This window comes from Mastomys coucha, unplaced genomic scaffold (assembly GCF_008632895.1).
Source record: "Mastomys coucha isolate ucsf_1 unplaced genomic scaffold, UCSF_Mcou_1 pScaffold22, whole genome shotgun sequence".
NCBI classification, from domain to species: domain Eukaryota; kingdom Metazoa; phylum Chordata; class Mammalia; order Rodentia; family Muridae; genus Mastomys; species Mastomys coucha.
In genome coordinates, this window is record NW_022196905.1 from 16,873,387 (window position 1) to 16,895,853 (window position 22,467).

The 22,467-nt window shown below is 36.5% G+C and overlaps 1 pseudogene; it reads right to left on the bottom strand.

Moving 5' to 3' along the window:
- Positions 1-16,892: 16,892 nt before the first annotated feature.
- On the bottom strand, positions 16,893-18,127 carry LOC116069581 (annotated as a pseudogene).
- Positions 18,128-22,467: the final 4,340 nt, after the last annotated feature.

Sequence of the window (22,467 nt, forward strand, 5' to 3'; positions counted from 1 at the left end):
GAGCAAAATAAATCCTCTTCTCCCCTATATTGCTTTTGGTTGTGACCTTTGTCACACCATCAGAAAGAAAACAATAGTACTATTAAGCCAGCAGTTCCCTTTATTTAAGTTATATGTAGTTCTTACTATGTGTTTCAAGGCTGTAGAAAGACGACAAAGTGAAAGTGGCAGTCGAAACACCTAAGCATCTCCACTTGCTGCATTTTTCTGGCCTACACATTCCTACTACTTAATTTCTATAATGTTATTATCAAGATATCCACTAATTCCAGGCCAGTGTACAATAGTTTATAGCTACTGATTCAAAATATAGAGCAAGAAAAAAGAAAAAAGTATAGAACAAAATATAGAACAAGAAAATCTCACTTCATAGACTTGCAACTGCAACTCTGGATTTTATATTTTTGATGCAGTAGTGAATTATGAACAACTGTGAGGTTATTTTTTGTTGTTGTTTGGTTTTTTGTTTTGTTTTTTTGTTTGGTTGTTTTGTTTTAGAGACAGGTTTCTCTGTGTAGCCCTGGCTGTCCTGGAACTCACTCTGTAGACCAGGCTGGCCTTGAACTCAGAAATCTGCCTGCCTCTTCCTCCCAAGTGCTGTGATTAAAGGTGTGTGCCACCACTGCCCGGCTTAGGTTACTTTATTTTATGTACTATCTTCAAATAACTTTTGAAATGTATATATTTGGAAAGTTTTTTATTATTTAGAATGTTTGTATTTGATTTTCAAAATCAAAATTTATGTATCTCAGTGTGTTTTGTCCCAATTGTAGGGTCCATGCAGACCACTAGAGACCACTTCATATGCAAAAGCAAAGAATCTTTATTTAAGCTTGAGCTCAAACCTTTCCAACCTCTCTGAGGCAGTGGGTGGGTGTGTAAGGTCCCAAGCTTGTAAACCCTTGCCTATTTATCACAGTTTCAGCAAGAAAAGGGGCTTTCCAACTTAGTAGTTACATGATTGGTTAACATTGGAAAATTGCAGCTTGGAGCATATTTAGTGGCTAGTAATGATTTCAAACTGTTATGAGCAATCATAGTTAAGTAATCTATTTCAAAACATCTAGTATATTAGGTAGTTTCCTCTGGTTGTTACTAAGTGTAGAGTCTGTTGCAAGAGGTGTCTGTGTTCCTGGAAGAAGCTGGGTTTTTTTTCCAGAATCTAAGTTCAAACTAAGGGCCAGCTCAACATAAGAAGGAGCCTTAATACAAAATGGAGTTTGAAATGTTAGTCTGGGCCATTTGAATGATATAAATGTGGTCTCTAAAGGCATCCTTGCCTCAAAAGGAGAAAGAGATAAAGAGAGAGAAAGAGAGAGAGAGAGAGACAGAGACAGAGACAGAGATACACAGAGAGACACAGAGAGACAGAGAGAGAGAGAGAGAGAGAGAGAGAGAGAGAGAAGAAGAAGAAGAAGAAGAAGAAGAAGAAGAAGAAGAAGAAGAAGAAGAAGAAGAAGAAGAAGGAGAAGAAGAAGGAGAAGAAATTGAGAATTTGTATGTGTGATATTTTTTATGTTATTTCTATATTTTCTTTTTCTTCCTTGGCCACTGGAAGATTATAGTATATTCTAATCTGTTACTATTTCTAAAGAACTAGCTCTTGATTTGCCTGATGCAATTAGTCCTCTTGATGTCTTTCATTTCTCTCTACTTAATGAGCACACTTTGCCCTCCATATTCAAATAAGGATTCTGGTTTCATCTTATTATTTTTATACCGGAGGCTTGTTATATGAAGTGTTCACAGTGTCTCCTATTTTGATAAAATATTTCATCATAAACCTTCTATTTTAAAGTATATTTTCTTCATTTTGTAGTTTTAAATGTATCTCAGGCTTTTAGTATATTTTTTAATAGAATTCCTTGGGATGTAACTAATAATATATCCAAGATACAATTTGAGTCTCTGAATTCTAATAAGTCTGTTTTTATATGTTACTTGAATTTTTGTCCTTACAGCTTTTAATATTCATTCTTTTCTCTGCATTTTAGTGTTTTGATTATTTTGTTGTAAAGGTATTGTCTTTTCTGTTCTAGTCTAGTTGATTATCTGTAAGCTTCTTGTACCTATTTAGGGATATCCTTCCTTTGATTCAAAACCTTTCATTTCTGATTTTATTAAAAATGTTTCTCTGGGCCTTTGATCTTGGATTCTTCTCCTTCTTCTATTACTATTATTCTTGGGTTTGATTTTTTCATACTGTTACAGATCTGGATGTTTTGAGCCAGAAATTTTGTAGAATTAACATTTTCTTTGACTTGTGTAGTTATGTGTTCTGTCACATCTTCAATGCTTGATATTCTGTCCTCCATTTCTTGTATTCTGTTGGTGATGCTTGTTTCTCTTCACCAAGTTTTCTATCTTCAGGATTCCCTCAGTTTATATTTTCTTTATTGCTTCTATTTCTATTTTCAGGTCATGAACAATTTTATTCATTTCCTTTACCTATTTTTTTTTACTTTTTCTTGGTTTTCTTTATGGGATTTATCCATTGCCTCTGGTTGTTTTTTGTTTGTTTGTTTCTTTGTTTGTTTTTCTGAATCTCTTTAAGGTACTTACTTATTCATTTCCTCTTTAAGGACCTCTATCATAATCATAAAGTTGTTTTTAAGGTACATTTCTTGTCAATTACCTGTGATGAAATCTTTAAGGCTTGCTGTAGTAGGATAGTAGGGATCAGATGGTATTGAATTGCCCTTGCTGTTTGTTGATTTTGTTCCTTACACTGGCATTTAGGTATCTGCTGTTGTAGTAATTAAAGGCTTATGTGGAGATTTCTGAGTTGGTCTTTATTAGATGGGTGTTTTTTCCTTGGTTTCTTGGTTTCTGTTTCCTTTTTTATCTTCAAACATGAGTGGTGGTTGGGTAGAGTATCAGTTTGAATTGGAGGTTGGAGTTCTGGCTACAGGCATGCACTGTGGTCCAAGTGGGGGTCCTCCATGCCTGAGTGAGGTTATTCAGATCCAGAAAGTCAAACATAGTATGTACTCACTTAGAAGGGGATATTAGCTGTTAGGTAATGGATAATCAAATTACTTTATGATCCACAGATCAAGAGAGATTAAGTGAAAAATAGGACTCAATGGGGGCACACTGAGATCTTTGGAAGGCAAAATACATTGATATCCCTGGGCTGGGAAACTCGATAGATTTTTCTGGGTGGACTCTGGGTAAATGGGGATGAGAATAGGAGGAATCAGACAGGAACAGGAGAGAATGAGAGAAGGAAATCAGAGAAACTGGAATTGGAAGCATTTGGGGAGTATTTTGTAGAAACCGAGAGCAAAGGAAACGCCCTGGAATCCAGGACAGTGACCCAATCAAACTCTCCTATAATTGGTCATCTCCTATCATCAGGCAAGAATTAGAGCAGTAGGACTCAGACATCAGTCTAGCCACAAAATATTAGAACTTCAATTTGTCCTGCCTGCAAAATGTGCTGAAGTATAGATGACACAGAATTTATGGGAGTGAGTAACCGATAACTGGTCAAACTGGAGGCCCATGCCAAGACAGTAAGCTTATGCCTGACAGTACCTAGACGGCCAGTAACCAGAGGCAGGACAGCCCAGAGACCCATGTTCTAAACAAACATAACTGACAAAAAATGTTTAAATTTTGTAAACATTTCTCATATCCTTGTCAGTGCTTCTTATTCCCTTCTTTGTCCTTTAAGACGTCTCTTCAGTCAATCACTTCTGTTCTGGTAGGAATTCCATGCCACAGTCCTCTAGCAAGTATTCACTGGAGGAAAATCTTCTGAGTCACTGTTTGCTTTCAGCTGGTCTCATCAGGAAAAGCTAAGACTAAGGGAGTGGATCCTACCCAATTGCTTTTGGATGCTTTGGCAGTACTCACTGAGAAGTCATCAATGTCCAGCTGGCCAGGGGTCTGCTGACTCTGGTGTTTATCATTGAATTGTTTAGTTTACTTTGAAGACCATCCTTTTTTGCTTTCCCTTTATTCTTGAGATATTTCTCCCCTTTTATGCTCTGTACTTTCCCTTTGAGGATTCAGTTTATTGGACTTTCTTAGCTATATGCATCTCTCAAAGTTTGGCAATCATACACTTTATCGGACTTGCAGAAATTTGCAGTACTCTCTATTGTTCTATGTTTTGTCAGAAACACAGAAAAACATGTCCACATTTTCTCACAATGCCAGATTTTACTTAATAACTATAAATTCACAAACACTATGGTTTGGAATGCATTGGGAGCAAAGTGGCAGAAGATCCCTGCTTTCCTCAGGAACTTTGGCCAGTTGCATAAAAGTCCCTTTTCCCCAATTTTAATTGCTAATATTTATTCTAAGAACATATATACACATAACACAGTATATTTGTGTATGTGTATGTGATTGCAGACTACAGAATACTTGAAACTATTTAAAGAAGGGATTTTAAAGCATTTCTAAGTCTTGAGAACCTGATGCTATAAATTGATGTTATAGTCTTTGTATTGAGAAGCAAACTCACTGAAGAAAACTGGAGAGAAAGTTAGAGAAACTGTGGATGCTGCATTCGGACAGCTGCCGGTAACAGTTTGAGAATAAAGCTGAGATTTGAGTCCAGCTGTAGAAGTAAAAGGGGAAAGCAGCTGCAGTTTTCAGATGGGTCTCATGATATGCTTGAGGTTTCAATTTCTTGGAAACCAGTGACTTGTTAATACATAACTTTAAAGATTTTTGTTCTTGGTGAAATTTTTAACAGTTGTGTGGCTTTCCTTGCTCTGGAGCCTCATTTAACAAGAGATAGAAAAGCCGGGGAGTGGTGGTGTACACTTTTAATCCTAGCATTTGGGAGGCAGAGGCAGGTGAGTTTCTGAGTTCGAGGCCAGCCTGGCCTACACAGAGAAACCCTAACTCAAACAGAGAGAGAGAGAGAGAGAGAGAGAGAGAGAGAGAAAGAGAGAGAGAGAGAGAGAGAGAGAGAGAGAGAGAGAGAAACTAACTCTGTTCTTCAGGCCATTCGTTTTTTTTATCACTGGAAGATATGTAAGCTGTTTATATTTATTTGTCCCTATTTTAATTGCTGTTTAATATAGACATCTGGTAGAAACTTAACAATCTAAAGAGATAAATGAGGGAATCAAAGGCCTGACTTGTGAAGTATAAGAAGAAAACAGGACTCTGTCATACTGTGGGAGAGTGGCCATTTATGAGATGCTTTGACCAAGAATCTCATTTTATTCTGCCTGTATCCTTACAACTTGAGTGAAGTTGAACTTGAAGATTAGGGAGTAATTTGTTTGGCAGAGGAAATTTCAAGACAGAAAAGAATCTAAACTAAACATCACTGATGAGAAACATGTACAGCACTGGAATTGGAAAATGTTTGGTGATTAACCTCACCCACTAGAAGCTACATTCCGAAAGTTTCTAAGTTGTACTAATGGAGAAGGCCTAAACTGAGGGGGTTCCCTGCTCCTTGAAGCTAACAGACCAAAGAAGTATTTCCTTAGAGTAAACACAAAAATAGAAGTAGATGGCCCAAGTATGAAGATCCCTGTGCATGGAACCCTGGACCATCTACAGTGGAGAGAATGAACTCAATACTACCATATATTCACTACTCTGTGTTCCTTAGCTTTCACTAACTGTTTATTTCTGTAAATTTCTTCACCATCTGAAGTTGTAAATAGCTAATTGCATTACCCCATCATACATTTTCCCTGTGCCCAAAAGATACTGTCAAGACTTCACTTCAGGTTAAAAAAACAACAAAAACAAAAACAAAAACAAAAAACAAACCAAAACCAAACCAACCAAACAAACAAAACAAACAAACAAACAAACAAAAACCAGAAAGGGATACTAAAGGTTACATGAGGATGAAACATAGTCTTACTCCCTCTACAAATTAACTTCATCTTTTTGTATGGTATATTATTCCTGAATAAATATAATGTTGGAAAGTCATCTATATCTTGCATTTCTAAATGGTACTTTCTCAGAATATTGATCAATGTGGCATCATTCAAATTAAGCCTATGTTATTATCTCTGAGATGCCTAAGTATATTTGCACAAATGGCACTTTTATTTTGAAAATGAGTTAAAGATTTTACAAGAACTGAGAATACTTTCTCATCTTACAGAAAAGTTCTAAAAAAAAACCAACAATATTCATTGAAAATAACCTACTGCTCTTTGTATAATTATTCTTAGCGTAACACTTGTCAAAGTTCTTATTTATAAAAATAATTAGTTAACTTTCATATTCTGATTTTAGAAAGCATATATTTTTACTGATATTAAATGTGCTTTGGGGAATGTTTAGCATGCAAATCATCAAGATCTAGGCCTCTGAGGAAAAAAAATGCTTTTTTATTATACAGAATCAATGCTCTTAGCTGAGTTGAATTGTAACACACACACACACACACACACACACACACATACAATGTTGAATGCATCAGTGCTTATTTTTAGTCTGTGTGGTAGATCTGCTTTGAGGCTGTGTTTGGATTATAACCCCAAAAATTTGCATGAAAAAACAACATGTTTTGCACCTGCAGGTTTCCCTAGAGTAATTTAATGTTACAGTTTTTGACAAGATAATTCCATCTTGACTGGAGTTGAGTTTTCAGTAGGCTACTGGGAGAAAATAAACAGAACCTATATTGGAATATATTTAACTGAACTTAGTACACAGCTCAGAAATCCCAAATTGGAAAAGAACAAGATGAGATACAGAATGAAAAACTTGCTTCTGTTTGGCTTCACTTCCCAAGGCCATGTTTGTTCACGTTAAGTTTTATGAGTCCAGCTGTTATGTCACATTTCCTATGGTTACATTTTTTTTGTTCCCTGAAATAAGATCACATCCCCCTACATTTTGTCCCTTGGAATAATAAATAAATACATACATACATACATACATACATACATACATACATACACCAGATACATAGTTGCTAAGTTTCAAAGAGCATTCATATCTCAGCAAGAAAATTCCTACCACTTGCAATTTCAAGATAATTTTATGGATTAACCTGGCTCCCTGGCTCCTTGGCATATGGGTTAGGCCTGGCTAAATTACATGATTTGGAAGTTCCCATGGTTACATAATAAAAGCTCTTTTGGAGAGGTCTTCTCATGTCAACTCTATCCCAACTTGCTTTCTGTTTATAAATAACCATGGGTTTTTATGTGTGCTCAGGCGGTTTAGTCCACTTTATAAAAGGAGACTTGATTGTAAGGAGAACACTGCATAGTGGCACACTCACAATTTAGGATGAGATGAAGGAAGCATTGTGCACTTGTTCCTGAGTGTATGGTGGACTAGGGACACTGTGGAAAAGGGATGGTAACACAATAGTTTCCTTCAAGCAAAACATGGGCCAGGGAGACAGGGACAAAGAGAGTCAGAGATAGAAAGAAGCCAAGGTAGGAGTCAGAAAAAGTTAAAGAAAGACAGAGGCATGACAAAGACAGAGACACTACCATTCATTTCCAGTGCTCCAGCAACAGAATCACCATCCATTGTCCTGTCTCATGTTACTCCGCACAAGTTAGAATTCCTTTTTGTCTTTCTCTAATATGTATTTGCAAAGCTTTCAATGGAATCCTAGTCCTTTCAGAAAAGCTGTAGAAAGTTTGTAGAAAACATGTTCAGCATTGAAATCATATTGTTTCTGCTCAGGAGCAGGCTTCAGCTAATCAAAATGTGGAGGACCATGATCTCTCTTGCTAGGAAAGCCCTTCATTTTCAACCTCCAGAGACTGCTGCTGAAGGCATCTTCGCTCATGATTCTGTACTGTGACTTGGCTTCCAAATTCCCACCCTAGTGGCAATACCTGTAAAGTAAATCGGCAATCTCTACAGTGGTATTTTCTTTAGCTATCTAATTTTATTGTATGAGAATTTGCTAATTCGTTAAGGAGACACATGATGTAAGCAAGATTAAAGAGATGAGGGAAGTACCATCCTCAGATACCCAAAGACCTTCCATTTTCATTTTCTTTTTTTCCCCCCACTCCCAGAACTATGCAAACTTAGTTATGATTAAACTGGGTCAAACCAACGCTATGTTAAACCTTGGGGTTGTGCAAGTTGGAAATTTATGTAAGAACCTGTGGTCATCTCAGAGAAGAGATAGTTAAAAATACACAGGCTAGATATATTTTTATCTCTCTAAACTTCAAAATTACATGATCTGACTTCCATCCTCCAGAATACAGAACATTTGCTCAAGAATGGATATTTTAATTTTATACTGATACTATACTTTGTAACTATTATTAAATTCACAGAATCATGAGCTTTGATAAAATTTCTCTAATTAGCTTACTCCATTCTTTCAAAGCTGATAAGCTTACATTCTTTTAGCAGCTAGTGGCCTGGGACAATCCTTCACACAATAAAATGGCCTCATTATTATAATGGTGATTTTATAATGTCCAAGAATCAGTGAAAGGAAGATTCAAGAAAATAATTAATATGATAGATTGATTCAAATCTGAAAAATATTAGTTGATAATTTTGCAATAATAAAATATGAAAGATTTATGACAGGAGCTTGTGGATCATACTTCTATTTCTAACATTTGGAAGACAGAAGTTAAAGGATCATGAATTTAAGCATGACCTCAGCTACATGGTAGAACTCTGAATCTAAAAACAAAACTTATGTAATAGAAATTCTAGCTAAAATAAGCGTGTTATAGGTGGTCTTGCTATGTCCCCACTCATGGTCATGTTATAGGCATGGTTCATCCAGGTTCTTATCATCTTATTAAATGAACCAAAATAAATCACTCACCAACTAAAAAGTAGGAAGAAAAGTTTACCCTAGACCAAAGACCCAGAACAGATCAAGTATACTACAAATGAATGACTAAGTGAGAGAATATTCAAGTCTTCAGTTATTGTTCAGAGTTAACCCTCATGAAGCTAGATAGAAAAATTAGTTTGGTTATCAGGGAGCATACTGTGATTGGTTTTAAATTCTGATGAACAGGCCTGGATTATGTAAGCCTTTGTTCATTGTGCATGTTCTTTCTCTTCATGTATTTAAATTTGATAACATGCATTCTCAATTATTCACAAGAATCCCTAAAATTCTAGTAAGAGGATCTAGTTTTGTTGTTGTGTTCTCTTACTCAAAATAAAAAACAGTCTAAGCCATATTGCATCCTAACTTCTTAGATTTAAACTTACCAAGGAAGATGATTGACTAGAAACTGATCATGAAGGGGGAGTCAGGAATGATTGTTAGTGACAGAGAAATTTTTTCTATTCTTTGTAGTTGCATTTAGGTTCTGTTAGATGCAGGTTTGAGTCTTAGGTTAACAACAGGGTATTAATTATATTGGTATGATAGACTTAGATGTTATGCACAGAACATTTAAGTGATGTTTCTAGTTTACCATGTGCATTGTTAGGAGAATGTTTAGATAATCAAATTTATGTAAAGTCCAAAATTGTTAAGTGATTCGTTTTGCTCATCTGCCTCACTATAATCTATTAACAGTTTGTATTGCAAGACAAAGAGATGATAATTATACATATATTAACCTCAAGGAAAAAGAACATCCCTGATTTTATCATCTACTTATGCCCAATGTTAGGTTTATAGAAACTAAAGAAAGATACATACAAGATAATGGGAGATGAAGAATAGAATGACAGATAGCATAGGTCACAGAAATGACCACAAGCCACAAAACCAGTACTGGAGGTAAGACTTTTGAAAGATGACATTAACTAGGAAGTGTTCATGACCTCAGTAGACATCAAAGACAAGGAAAAAAACTGACACTGAGGCACGCTGGGAAACAGCACTGTTGGAACATTGACTGTAGCCAAGAGAAGACCACAACAGAATTATGATTTCAGAAAGTAAGATAACAAATTTCTACTGCTGAAAGATATATTGTTGTTTTTTAAAAAATAAAATCAAGAAGGTACATACAATTACAGGACAACATGCATATAACAGAACATTTAATACTTAAAAATTTTTAAGCAGTAATACATTTTTCTTCTATATTGTGGCTATACAGTATTGGAAGACTAAGGAGGCAAAATTAGGACTTACAGATAAAAAAATAAATAAATCAGATAAGGAATTGAGTAATAAAAACACAGTGACTGAATGAGTTACTTGTTTCATTCTTGTGATAAAACACCTCAAAAGCTGTTATTCTGCCTAAGTGGTCATGATGCATGTTATAGAAGGATGTCAAGGGAGCATGGGCTTGAGGCAACTGGTCATGTGGTCTCTATGCTTGGGAATCAGAAAACAGTAGATATGATTGTTCAGGTCACTTTCTCTTTTTCATTTTTTTTTTTTATTCATTTAAGGCCTCCAGAATAGGAAACAATGTTGTCCACAGTTAAGAGGGTTCTTTCCACCTTAACTAACCTAGTCTACATTGTCTCTCAAAGGTGTGCCCCCAGACTTATCTCCTAGGTGATTTTAGATCATATAAAGTTGAAAAATCCCTTTTAAACAAGAGATTGAATAAAATATATGTTCATTTAAATCTTAGTTTGTGGAGAGAGCAGCAGAGAACAATCTGAAGATGATATTGGTATGGGAGGTGGAAGACAAAGTACAGGCATCAGCAGCCCTTGTAAAACAGAGAACCCAACACCCATTATAGAGCAATGATCACTAGAAACTGAAGACAACACTTAACTAACAGAAGCTCCCAACCAGGAAAATAATAGAATGGTATATAGAGTGGAATTAACAGATATGAAATAAATAAAGAAAGAAAGGTGGAGGCAACTTTTCTTTCTGAATGAAAACATGAAAAGACTCGGGTGTGGAATAACAAGTAGCAGGAAGGGATGATTGGCTTTTTTTTTGGAACTGATAAATTGAACATTTTTTTTTATTTAGAATACTTTTAGAATTTGTACTTACTGATATTTATCTCTTCAGATTTGTGTTGAAATAGGAAGTCATTTGATACTGTCTGATGATACTTAGCATCAATTCTAGCTTACAACAAATATGTATTCTTTAAAGCAGGATACAAAATGTCATGAATCAAAGGTGTTTAAATACGTGGTAGTTGTAGTTATTTCATCATTGTGGTTAAAACAGAAAGAAGGATTGAGTTATGGTCTCAGAAACTTACCTAATCCATCAAAATAAAGTGAATTTTGAAAGGTGCAGATGTTTCATGTAACCAAAACTAGAAAAGCTTTATTGTTGATCATGGGACTGTGAGAGAGCTTCCAAAGTTTAAAGCATATGCCCCTATGGAAGGAAGGCATAGCTATGGAAGGGATGCATGGCTATAGAAGGAGAGTATGAATAGGGCATGTGTGGAATACCCTGGGAAAATGACAAACTTCCTAGTATATGGTCAAAAAAGGAAGAAGGAAGCCTATTTTAGCATTGCTATTAATAGATGGGATAGACAAAGATGTAGGTATAGATACAGTTGACATATGTGAGTATAGCAAGTCAATTAAGGTTGGTTATCATCTGAATTAAGTCATCTTTGTCATCTTTTCGAGAAGACTAACTTTGTATAAAAATTTGAGTATTAAAAATTATAGAAATTCAACTTCCTTAAAAGTAAATGAACTATATTATATGGCTAATATCCATTTATAAGTGAGTATATACCATGTTTGTCTTCCTGGGTCTGGGTTACCTCACTAATGAAGATACTTTTTACTTCCATTTGCCTGAAAATTTCATGATGTTATTGTTTTTAATAGCTGAGTAATAGTCCATTTGAAAATGCACCATATTTTCTTTATCTATTTTTTAGTTAAAGGATATCTTGTTGTTTCCTGTTTCTTGCTACTATGAAGAAGGTTGCAATGAACATAGTTGAGCAGTATCATTGTGGTATGGGGAAACATCTTTTGGATATATGCCCAAGAGTGATATATACCCAAAAAGTTTGAAGTAGAACTATTCCCAATTTTCTAAGAAACCTCCAAAGTTTTGAAGGGATTGTACATTTTTGTATTTCCACCAGCAATGGAGTGTTTCTCTTGCTCCATATCTTCACTAGCATATGCTATCACTTATATTTTTATCTTAGCCATTCTGAAATACATAAGATGAAATTACAGGGTCATTTGGTTTTTATTTCCCTGATGGCTAAGGATGTTGAATATTTTTAAAGTAATACATTGCCATTAGAGATTCCTCAATAGAGAATTCTGTTTACCTCTGTACCCCATTTTAATGAGTTATTAGGTTTGTTGATGTCTAATTTCTTGAGTTCTTTATATATTTCAGAGATCAGTTAGCCATGTTACAATCCACAGACCCAAAGAAGCTAAGGAAGGCCAAAGGGAGGATGCTTAAATCTCAGTGAGAAGGGGAAATAAAATACACATCTGGGAGGGGAAAACCTGGGTAGGAAAGGAGGTATGGATGGGAACAGGAGGGATCAAATGTGGTGTGTAGTGAGGAAGAGAGAACTGGGAGTGAAGACTAGAATTAGTGAGTGAGGGGGCAACCAGGGACATTCCCAAGATTCTATGAGGATGGCCCTATCTAAGACTCCAATAGTGGAATGGGCACATCAACCCAGCCACAAAACCTCTGACCCACAATTTGTTCTGCCTATAAGATAAAGTTAAAACTGGAACAGAAATTGAGAGAACTCCCAACTAATGACTGGCCCAACTTGTGACCCGTGTCATGAGAGAGATAGCACCTCTGACTTTTAAAGTCATTTTGCTATACAGCTATACATACAGGAGCCTAGCATAACTGCCATTTGAAGGGCTTGACCTAGGACCTATGGAAACAGATAAAGAAACCTACAGCCAAACATTAGGAGTGTTCTGAAAATACTACGGATATGAGGGAGAAGGGATTGAAGGAGCCAGAGGTATCAAGCACACCACAGGAAAAGCTACAGAATCAACTAAACTTAGCCTATAGTGGTTCACAGATACTAAACACTAAAGAGTATGTATGGAATAGACCTAGGCCCTCTTCATATATGTAACAGATGTGTAGCTTGATCTTCTTGTGGGACCTCTAATAGCAGGAGAAGGAGCTGTCTATGAGTCTGTTGTTTGCCATTGGATCCCTTTCTACTAAGTGGGCTACTTTGTCTAGCCCTAATAGGAGAAGATGTGCCTCATCCTACTGCAACTTGATATAGCCAGGTGAGTGGATATCCATGGCAGGTCTCTCCTTCTCTGAGAAAAAAGTGAAGGCAGATACAAGGAGGGGATGGAAGAAAGAAGTTTTGTCCAGAATATAAAGTAAAAGTTACTTCATTAATGAAAAAGAGTAAATAAAGTTGTAAATACTGATGACTTGATAAAATATTGATGCTAACAAATCTATTATGTCATTCCATGTCTATGGTGTTAATATATGCACAGCCCTTGTGTTCTAAGATTGTCCTGTGACTGATTTAAATTGTAGGGGGGATGTTATGAATGGTCCTTTATGAAGGTGAGTATGGCCTAAGACATACCACACACCTCCTCCTATTTGTTTATGAATATTTGTTTTGTAAAAAACTAGGTCAAATTTAAATATCAAAGAATTCCACCACTAGTGAGATTGCTGTTGGGCCTGCATCCAAAAGCAAGCCCTCCCACACCATAGGGTCAGTTCCAAGCTGTTGGGAAACATCATTTGCCATGTTTTCCATGTCTACCCAAGCTAATATTCAAGTGATACTGGACTGTGGAAAAAGAGATATATTAAACAAGACTTGCATCACTGGTTCTGTCCTGTTAAAAACAAAAGAATTATTTCCAAAATGTGTAATCAGAAACATGTTATATTGCCTGGTACATTCAGGCAGTAGGTCATTTGCTTGTGTCATTGAAAGAAGGTGAAGGTATACAGACACATACATGAATTCATCTTTTACTGCTTAACAGCAGAGTTCAGGAGAGTTGTCTCAACTAGACATTCATTTCCTTCATTTCGCTATCTTCAAAATAGAATTTATACTAATAAGCAACTGTGTTATTTTTCATAAGAAGAATCCAACAGAGCAGAAGAAAATAAAATTTTTGCAGTGCCAAATACTCAGGATACAGACCTGACATAGTTATTCAAGCCTCTATATGCACAACAAAGCCAATGGTTTACATTTAGAGAGGAAGCAGTTTCTTTTTAATACCGACTTTCACGCTGAGATGTAAGCTTTTACTTTGTCTACAGGAGCTTGCCTCTGTGCTCTTTCCTTTTTTTGGAAAAAAAAAGGAAGAAAGAAAATTTTAGGCTATATGTTATCTCATTTATTTATTTATTTATTTATTTATTTATTTATTTATTTAGAGACAGGTTTTCTCTGTGTATCCCTGGCTGTCCTGGAACTCACTCTGTAGACCAGGCTGGTCTGAAACTCAGAAATCCACCTGCCTCTGCCTCCCAAGTGCTGGGATTAAAGGCATGAGCCACCACTGTCCGGCACATGTTATCTTTTTACTCAGCAATTTAGTTGTTGAAGAAGATGATATTGAAATATTTCCCTTTACCAATGGAGAGATCTTATCTTATTTAACATATGAAGACATTGCATTTGATATGCATTTATTATGATGTGTTCTATAACTGAGATACGAAAATATCCTTTCCTATGGCAAATGTAATTATCTATTCCACATATAGTTCCCTAGCTTTTGCTCAGGAGAATATAAGTTCTCTCTCCAGGTCTCTCTCTCTTTTCTCTCTCCCCTCCCTCAACTCTCTCTCCCTCCCTCCCTCCCTCTCTCTCTCTCTCTCTCTCTCTCTCTCTCTCTCTCTCTCTCACACACACACACACACACACACACACACACATACACACACTCGCACAAAATTTAAAAAAGAATCAATAGAACCAAAGGTAAAGATTATGCTTATTTATTTAAGGGCAGTTGGGGAGGTTGTTTTCTTTCAGGGTTTACATTCTCATTTCTTGTGAAAGAATTTGGAAAAGTATCCATCTCAATTTGCTTCAATGTAGGTTCTGTATTTTTAAGCCAGTAAAAAATAGGTCAGCTGTCAGTTTTCCTATGACAGTACTTGTAACTCCACAGAAACTGATTTTGTTTTTGTTTCTCCTCAGATAAGGTTTAAAATTAACCTCATATGTGAAGTACAGAAGATACCCTCTAAAGAGATCAAAGCATTATTAGAACATTGTTTTCTGAAATGGCATGTTTCAAAGAACTAGGTACTTTCAAAATGTTAGTGTTAAGAAACATAATATTTACTTATATGTGTATTTGTGAAGTCAAATGCCAGCTTTAACACATCTCATAGATGAGTATTTACTAAGGAGTAACATTCACAGACATACTGTCTCCGAACCAGATGCTTGATACTTATCTTGGAAAGTGCAAGGGAATATGGAAAATTTCAGAATAGACAGAGCTTAGTAAAACAGAACCAGTCTCATAGTGAAAGATGAATTCCTGAAAGAGCACAAAGTCAAGATAAGTTAATATAGAAAATGTCTACCAGGTCTCATTTTTAATCATACAAAACCATGCTTCTTCAGTAACCAAAACATTCAAAATATAGGAAGCACCTTTTTAAAAAGGTTAAGCACCAATTTGACTAAGAATTGACTCATCTGACTTAAAATTGTATGTGCAGTTGTGTTAAGAATTAAATTAGTAACAGAGTAGGTACATATCTGGTTAGAAACTTATCTTAATTTACTTAGCACCTGATATATTCTTGGTGTTTAAACTATCAAATCAAGCTCTCCAGAGAAAGTAACTAGTATTCATGAGTTAAACTCAAATTCACACACAAATCTCTAAGGACTTCTATTTACCTATGCAACCATTGCATTTTCTGTAATTGGATTGAGCTAATTAAATATCAACTATTTTATATTTACTGATTATAATGTACTTTTTTATATTCAATAAAATATTACAGAAAAGTATATTTGTATTTCAATAAAAAGACCATCATTTTAGAACAGGCAGCTAAGGGCAAATGTGCAGTTAACAGGTTCTTGTGAATAAATTTTAAGAGACTATTGCCTATCCTTAAATTCCTTTTTCTTTTTATTAAAAAAAAGAACTATTAAAAATGATCGACAAGTTTTGATTTAAAAAACTGTTAAAACATTCTCTGTTTAATTTCAACTTTATAATAGATTACAGGAAGATGCTTATGAAACAAATACAACATTTGTTTCAGTACATGTCTTCAAATGGTAGACTTATAAGTATGTGAACAACTATATAATTAAAAGTTTCCAAATGTAGCCTGAAGGAAATCAGGCACATTTACCATAAGCAAACTTTCTAGACAATTTCCATAGCTGCACCAGCCTGGCAGTAAACTTCCAAACAAAAACAAAACAAGCAAGAAAATCTACTTTTCAATTTGCTGCTGCAATAGAGAAGTTAGACAGACTTGATGGAATTATGACAGTCAATATAATTTAAGGAGAGATAGTCCTAATAAGATGTACGGTTCTCGTGTTTAACAAGTAGAACTTTGCTACTCGCTCAGTTCTTTGGACACTGCATGATTTAACACATGGAAAAATTCATCCTAAAGCCTAGCTGTCCACCACCTGGGTGCTGGACATCGGAGGCAGGGCAGCACTTTGTCATTGTCACTGGTGTGGGTACAGTACAGTTTTCTCAGCAAACCCAGCAGCAACTGTTGAGGGGCAAAATAAGCTTCAAATTCAAAAAGGAAAGGAAAGAAAGAAAAAGAAAGAGAGAAAAGAGAGAGAAGCCATAAAATCCTAAAAGGTAGATAGAGGCTCTGCATTAGCATGCTGGCTTCACCACACATTCACAGCTAGGCTCAAACTGTGCACTTCTTTCTTGGAGCTGCACATCTAACTCCAGAACTTGCAGGTACCTTCTTGGGAGTAGGCCAAAAAGAACAGAAAGCCCCATGTTAAGTTTCTTTTCTCTATACATGTATTTCCTGAAGCTGATTCGAAGGGGAGAGGAGTCTACGGTTTGACTGATCAATCCTCCTAGTCGTTCTCACTAAAGTCATCGTCGTCCACCATCATCCTCTCCAACGTAGGACACAGGGGCTCGACCCTAGAGCTGCTGTACTGAGACCCATTGGAGCTCATGGCCATCATCCCATCTGCACTATTGCTCAAATCACTGGCAGAAAGCCTTGTGCCGTTGGTTGTAGAACCTGTTGTCGTGACGAACACTCCACCAATGGATCCCTGAGCCATTTCTGTCATGTATGGTTCTAGAGCTTTTGGTATCAAACTTCTCTCCACCTTGAGGTGTTCAGCCGAGCAGTTGCCAAATTCCAGCCCGCACGCCATACCCATGCGCTTGAGCACCTCAATGTCATCGTGGATTTCAAACGTGTTGTCAAAGTTAAACAGGTACTCAAATTTGTCATTGGAGATGCTGCAGTCAATGACTGTCTTCCTGCTGGTGTTGACAATGATGAAGGGCAAGTGGATGACAGAGTTGGGAGGTGGCGGCCTGAGGGCCTGCTGCTCTGCTCAGCTTGACGATTTTTCTGCACCAAGTTCTTGAAGGCAATTTGCTGCAGGATGAGCTCCTGCAGCTGTGACTGCTTCTGTTTGAACCTCTCCAGCCTCCGCTGCCTCTCCACCTCTAAATTCTGGCACTCTTGAGCTAAGTTGGTGGGCAGGCCTATCCATTTGATCTCCTTCTTCTCCTTGGAGATGATGTTCATGGCCATTAGCACATTTAAGGCATTGTAGAAACGCCGGATGTTCTTCTGGTCGTAAGCTGATTCATTTGGTAGGATGTGGTCATCGGCCGCACAGAACTTTGCCACCAGCTCGTCGGCCACCTCGTTGTAGGAGGTGGTGCCCTTCCTCTGCACCTTCTCGCACACCTTCATGGAGAAGTACCGCAGCCCCTTGCCATTCTTCTCGCCTTTCCTGTTCTGCTTCTCAGCAGACCAAGGTGAGGAGTCAGATGTCTGGTTCTGGGACACAAACTGAGTGTTGAGAGTGTGTGGGCTTCCTACCACAATAGTGTTGGATGCTGCAGGTCTCTGAGGCGTGCCAATCACCACTTGCTGTGTGATATTGACATTGGGCTGTCCGAAGGTTTTTGACAAAAGCTGCTTTCCAAGTGTGTTCACTGTAGATGGGTGTACAGCTACGAGAGACACCACACCTTTCCCAGGACTCAGATTCTGGTCTACAAAGACCTTTAGTTCTCTGTTGGCTTCAATTAGACTGGCATCTTTTGTCATGTTATCAGATTCAGGAAATAAAGGCTTTAACTGCGTACCCTCCACAGAAGAAACTGGGCTTATCTGTCACTAGCCCGTCCACCTGACTGGACAGAGCCGCCACTGCATCGAGGCGTACTTCTGGCTGAGTCTGGGTGGCAGGCTGGATGCGACTGGACCCGGGAACTGGGCTGGGGCGGGAACAGGGCCACATGCCTAGCCTGCGCCCTCCCGCCCCGACAGGCTGGGGCCCCCGCCACACCTGGCTGGCCCGGGGGGCGTGCAGGGCAGATGACTGGATGCGGGGGGCGCTGGCCAGGAGGTCCGGCCCTGGCAGTCCCTGCCCTGAGCCTAATGCACTTTTTATTTGTGTTCAGATGAGTTCTTTTTAAAATCTTGTTTAACTAGAGGAATCCCTTAGGTTTTTTTTTTAACCTTGGTTTTTTTTTTTTTTTTTTTTTTTTTTTTTTTTTTTTTTTTTTTTTTTTGTTTTTGTTTTTGTTTAAATTATGGCCTCTGCAATATATATTTTTATCTTCTTTGAATAATCCCACAATAATCCTAACTTGATAGGCAAAGCAAAGTGATCCTCTTTTACATATAACACAAAATATAAACATGTCCAGGGATTAAAGTGATTTGTTAAAATACAGATTTTATCAAACTCACATATAGTCTTTCCATCAAGTTTTATTAAGAATAATACCTAGATCTTAGATTGCTAGACATGTATAAATAACATGGACCCTAAGTGCAGTAGGAGGTGAGAGCTCAAGAAACAAGGGCACAGTAACACAAACTAACAGGGGTGTCATCTGGGTAGAGTTTGATGATCTGTAGTTAACTCATAATCAACATAGTTTACAACGGAAGTAACATCACAGATCAATTCACATGTATTGTACATTAAAACCTTTGCTTTTCAGACAGAATACGACCAGAATAATTGAATTACCTTTTACAAGTGTTATTCTTGCTCGTTTTAGCTCCTGTGTCATTCTTATGGAAGGAAAGTATAAGAAAACAATTATGAAAAATATTGCATAAAATAAGAAATGAGAAGACAAATCAAATTACTTACAATAGGTACTCACAATAAATGAATCTAAGAGCAGGAATACTTAATGACTTACAGAATTAGTATGCCCGCAAACTAAAAGAACAATAAGAGGAAAAAACACTGAGGTGAAAGCAGTGACAGTTGCATGGAAAAAAAAGACAGGCTTGAGCATATTTCAGATACAAGTGTACAATGTTTTCAACAGACAAATCAAAGCAATATAGAGAACCAGAAGTCCTAAGCTGATATATGGACATAAAGATGCCAGAAGAAAGAGATGGGGAAGCCAGATCATTACACTATACATTTCTTGATTTATCCCATTTCTTGCTATTTATTAAACCTGTAACTTGAAAAAAATCTAACTCTATCTCTAAAAGGAATTATAAATTCCAGCTTGTCCATATAGAAGACTCACAACCCAGTTATTTGATTTTCAAACCATAAACTTAGGCTGGGCAGGTTATGGAACTAATTATCTCCCAAACATATGTCCCTTGTGATTGGCTTCCTGGCCATATGCTCTTGGTCTATCTTATGGCGGCCTTTTCCGCCCTTGGTCTCCTTTTTCTTGTCTCATCTCCGAGTCCTTTATTCTCTTCCTCTGTCTCTACCTGAGACTCCAGGCAGGTAATTGAAAACCCATCTACCTCTATTTAATGCCCAGTCACAGGCTTATCCTTTATTGAGGAGTTAACTTGGGAAGCAAGGTTTGCACAACAAAGCTTAGCATAGGTGAGAATTCCCTTGTTAGAGATAACCAGATATTGGGTCCAGCATTTAGCATTTGAATACATAGCAGAACCAGACAAACCTCCATGTTTAAAGCAGTTCTAAATAACCTTCCACAAGCTTATCTGAGCAATTAATGAATCATATAAAAGAATTCAATTCTTAATTTAAAAAGTGTTAGTCCTGTATATATATAAATATATATGTATGTATATGTGTGTATACACATTTTATATATATGCATATGTATCATGTGTGTGTGTGTGTGTGTGTGTGTGTGTGTGTTGGGCTCCCACACTTAATTGTCTGTGTATCTTATCCACAAAGAATATACATAAGTCATTGATGGTATTCTTGTTTTAACACCGGGATTTAAATATTTTCCTCAATGGTATCCAATTGATTTCTCTATTACTGATCTTTAAATTACTGGGGGAAATATTATTTTTATTTATAAGACTGCTAAATGGATGAAGGACATTGTCAAGACCATATGCAGAAAAAATATTTAGAAATCAAATTTATTGTATTTTGTATTTTAAAACTTCAATAGATTGATAAAAAGCTTATATATTTATTTGAAGTCCCATACTTTAAACCTCAGTAACGTTTTCCACAAGACAGAAATCATTTATGTTGACTCTCTCTTTGAGATTTTTAAAGGATATGTCCAAGGCTTCCTTTTTTCCTTATATCAGATCCATTTCCCTTTTTTGTATATCATGAACTGAAAAGTCTGCTAAGCAAGTCTTCTTGTTGCTCACTTTCTTACATATTCTGAAGCTCTAAGTGTACATATACACTCAGTCTGAATATTCCAATTTTCTCCTTTCTACTAAATATAACTTAAACATACAAAGGCTTTACTCTTATTTTAGAATAGACAAAGCAACATGACAAATAAAGTACATTTCCAGTGGAGAGAAATGTCACTCTGAATGCCTAGTAAAGTTATGTGTGAACCTTGGAATGGAGATGTCTTTGCACTGTATGTTCTGCAGTACACTTAATTCATAGGAATGTACATTGACTTTTTAACATTAAAAGAGAAAATGGTAAAAATAACTAGTGATAATTCTCTCATCTCTAAAAGTAATATATAATTTACAAGGCAATTAGTGAAGACCAGAACACATCACTTAGAAAATGTAAAGACTGAATATAGTACCACACTTTATGCTCACACATTCAAAATACAATATTGAAATCCAAGTGTCCCGGAGGATACCTATCAGTTCACATTGATTCCTAGTCCATTTTCATGGAGTGACTCTTTAAAATACACAAAAATGAGGATACATAGGAAGCAATGCTAAGGAAAAAAATCAGTGTAAAGACAAACTTATGCCAGTCACCACTTACTGCAAAGCTGAAATAAGGAAGACAGTTTGATATGGGTGCAAATTGGACACAGTGACCAGTGAAACAGAATAAGCGGTGCTGAGATGAGCCCATCATTGTTTGATTTCCCAATTTAAGGCAGACACTTCACTGAATTTCAATGCAATCTTTAAAGTGCTGAATCCTTGGAAAGAGAACAAGCCATGACTTTGATTTCAAGCATACAAAATGATCAAGTTGAGATAAAGCATAGACCTCAACCTATTGAGTTATAAGAAAAATATATAGAAAAATTCTTTCAAAAACTGGAACAAATATGACTTTTCAAATAGGATTTTAAATAAACATTTAGAAAGAAAACTAATATTAAAACTGTAAATTTCACTGAACTGAAATGAATACTTCTTTCAGCGAATATTACTAACATAAAAAATAAAAGCTATGGGTTGATAGTACATATGAATAGTACATATTTAATTGAACAGACTCACATAAAAATACCTACAAATAAAATGTTTCACATACAACATCAAATTAATAAAACAAATTAAAACCCATGTGTAGCATGTAGTTATAAAAAACAATCTATCATAAACTAGAGAGAGCTCAGCAGCTAAGATCACGTACTGATTTTTTTTTTTAGAGAAGTTTAATTCCCAGATGCTCAATTGGCGGTTAGCATGTAGAAAAATGCAAATCGATCCATTCCTATCTCCTTGTACAAAGCTCAAGTCCTAGTGGATCAGGGACCTCCACATTAAACCAGATACATTGAAACTAATAGAGTTTATGCTGGGTCCTCTGGTAGAACTATGGCCAATTTCCGGTGGAACCGCCATACTGATTTCCAGAGTGGTTGTACCAGCTTGCAATCCCACCAGCAATGAAGCCGTGTTCCCCTATCTCCACAACCTCTCCAGCATCTGCTGTCACCTGAGTTTTTTATCCCAGCCAATCTGACAGGTGTGAGATAGAATCTCAGAGTTATTTTGATTTGCATTTCCCTGATGACCAAGGATGTTGAACATTTCTTTAGGTGCTTCTCAGCCATTCAGAATTCATCAGTTGAGAATTCTTTGGTTAGCTCTGTACCCAATTTTTAATAGGGTTATTTGGTTCTCTGGAGTCTTACTTCTTGAGTTCTTTGAGTACATTGGATATTAGCCTTCTATCATATATAGGATTGGTAAAGATCTTTTCCCAATTTGTTGGTTGCCACTTTGTCCTA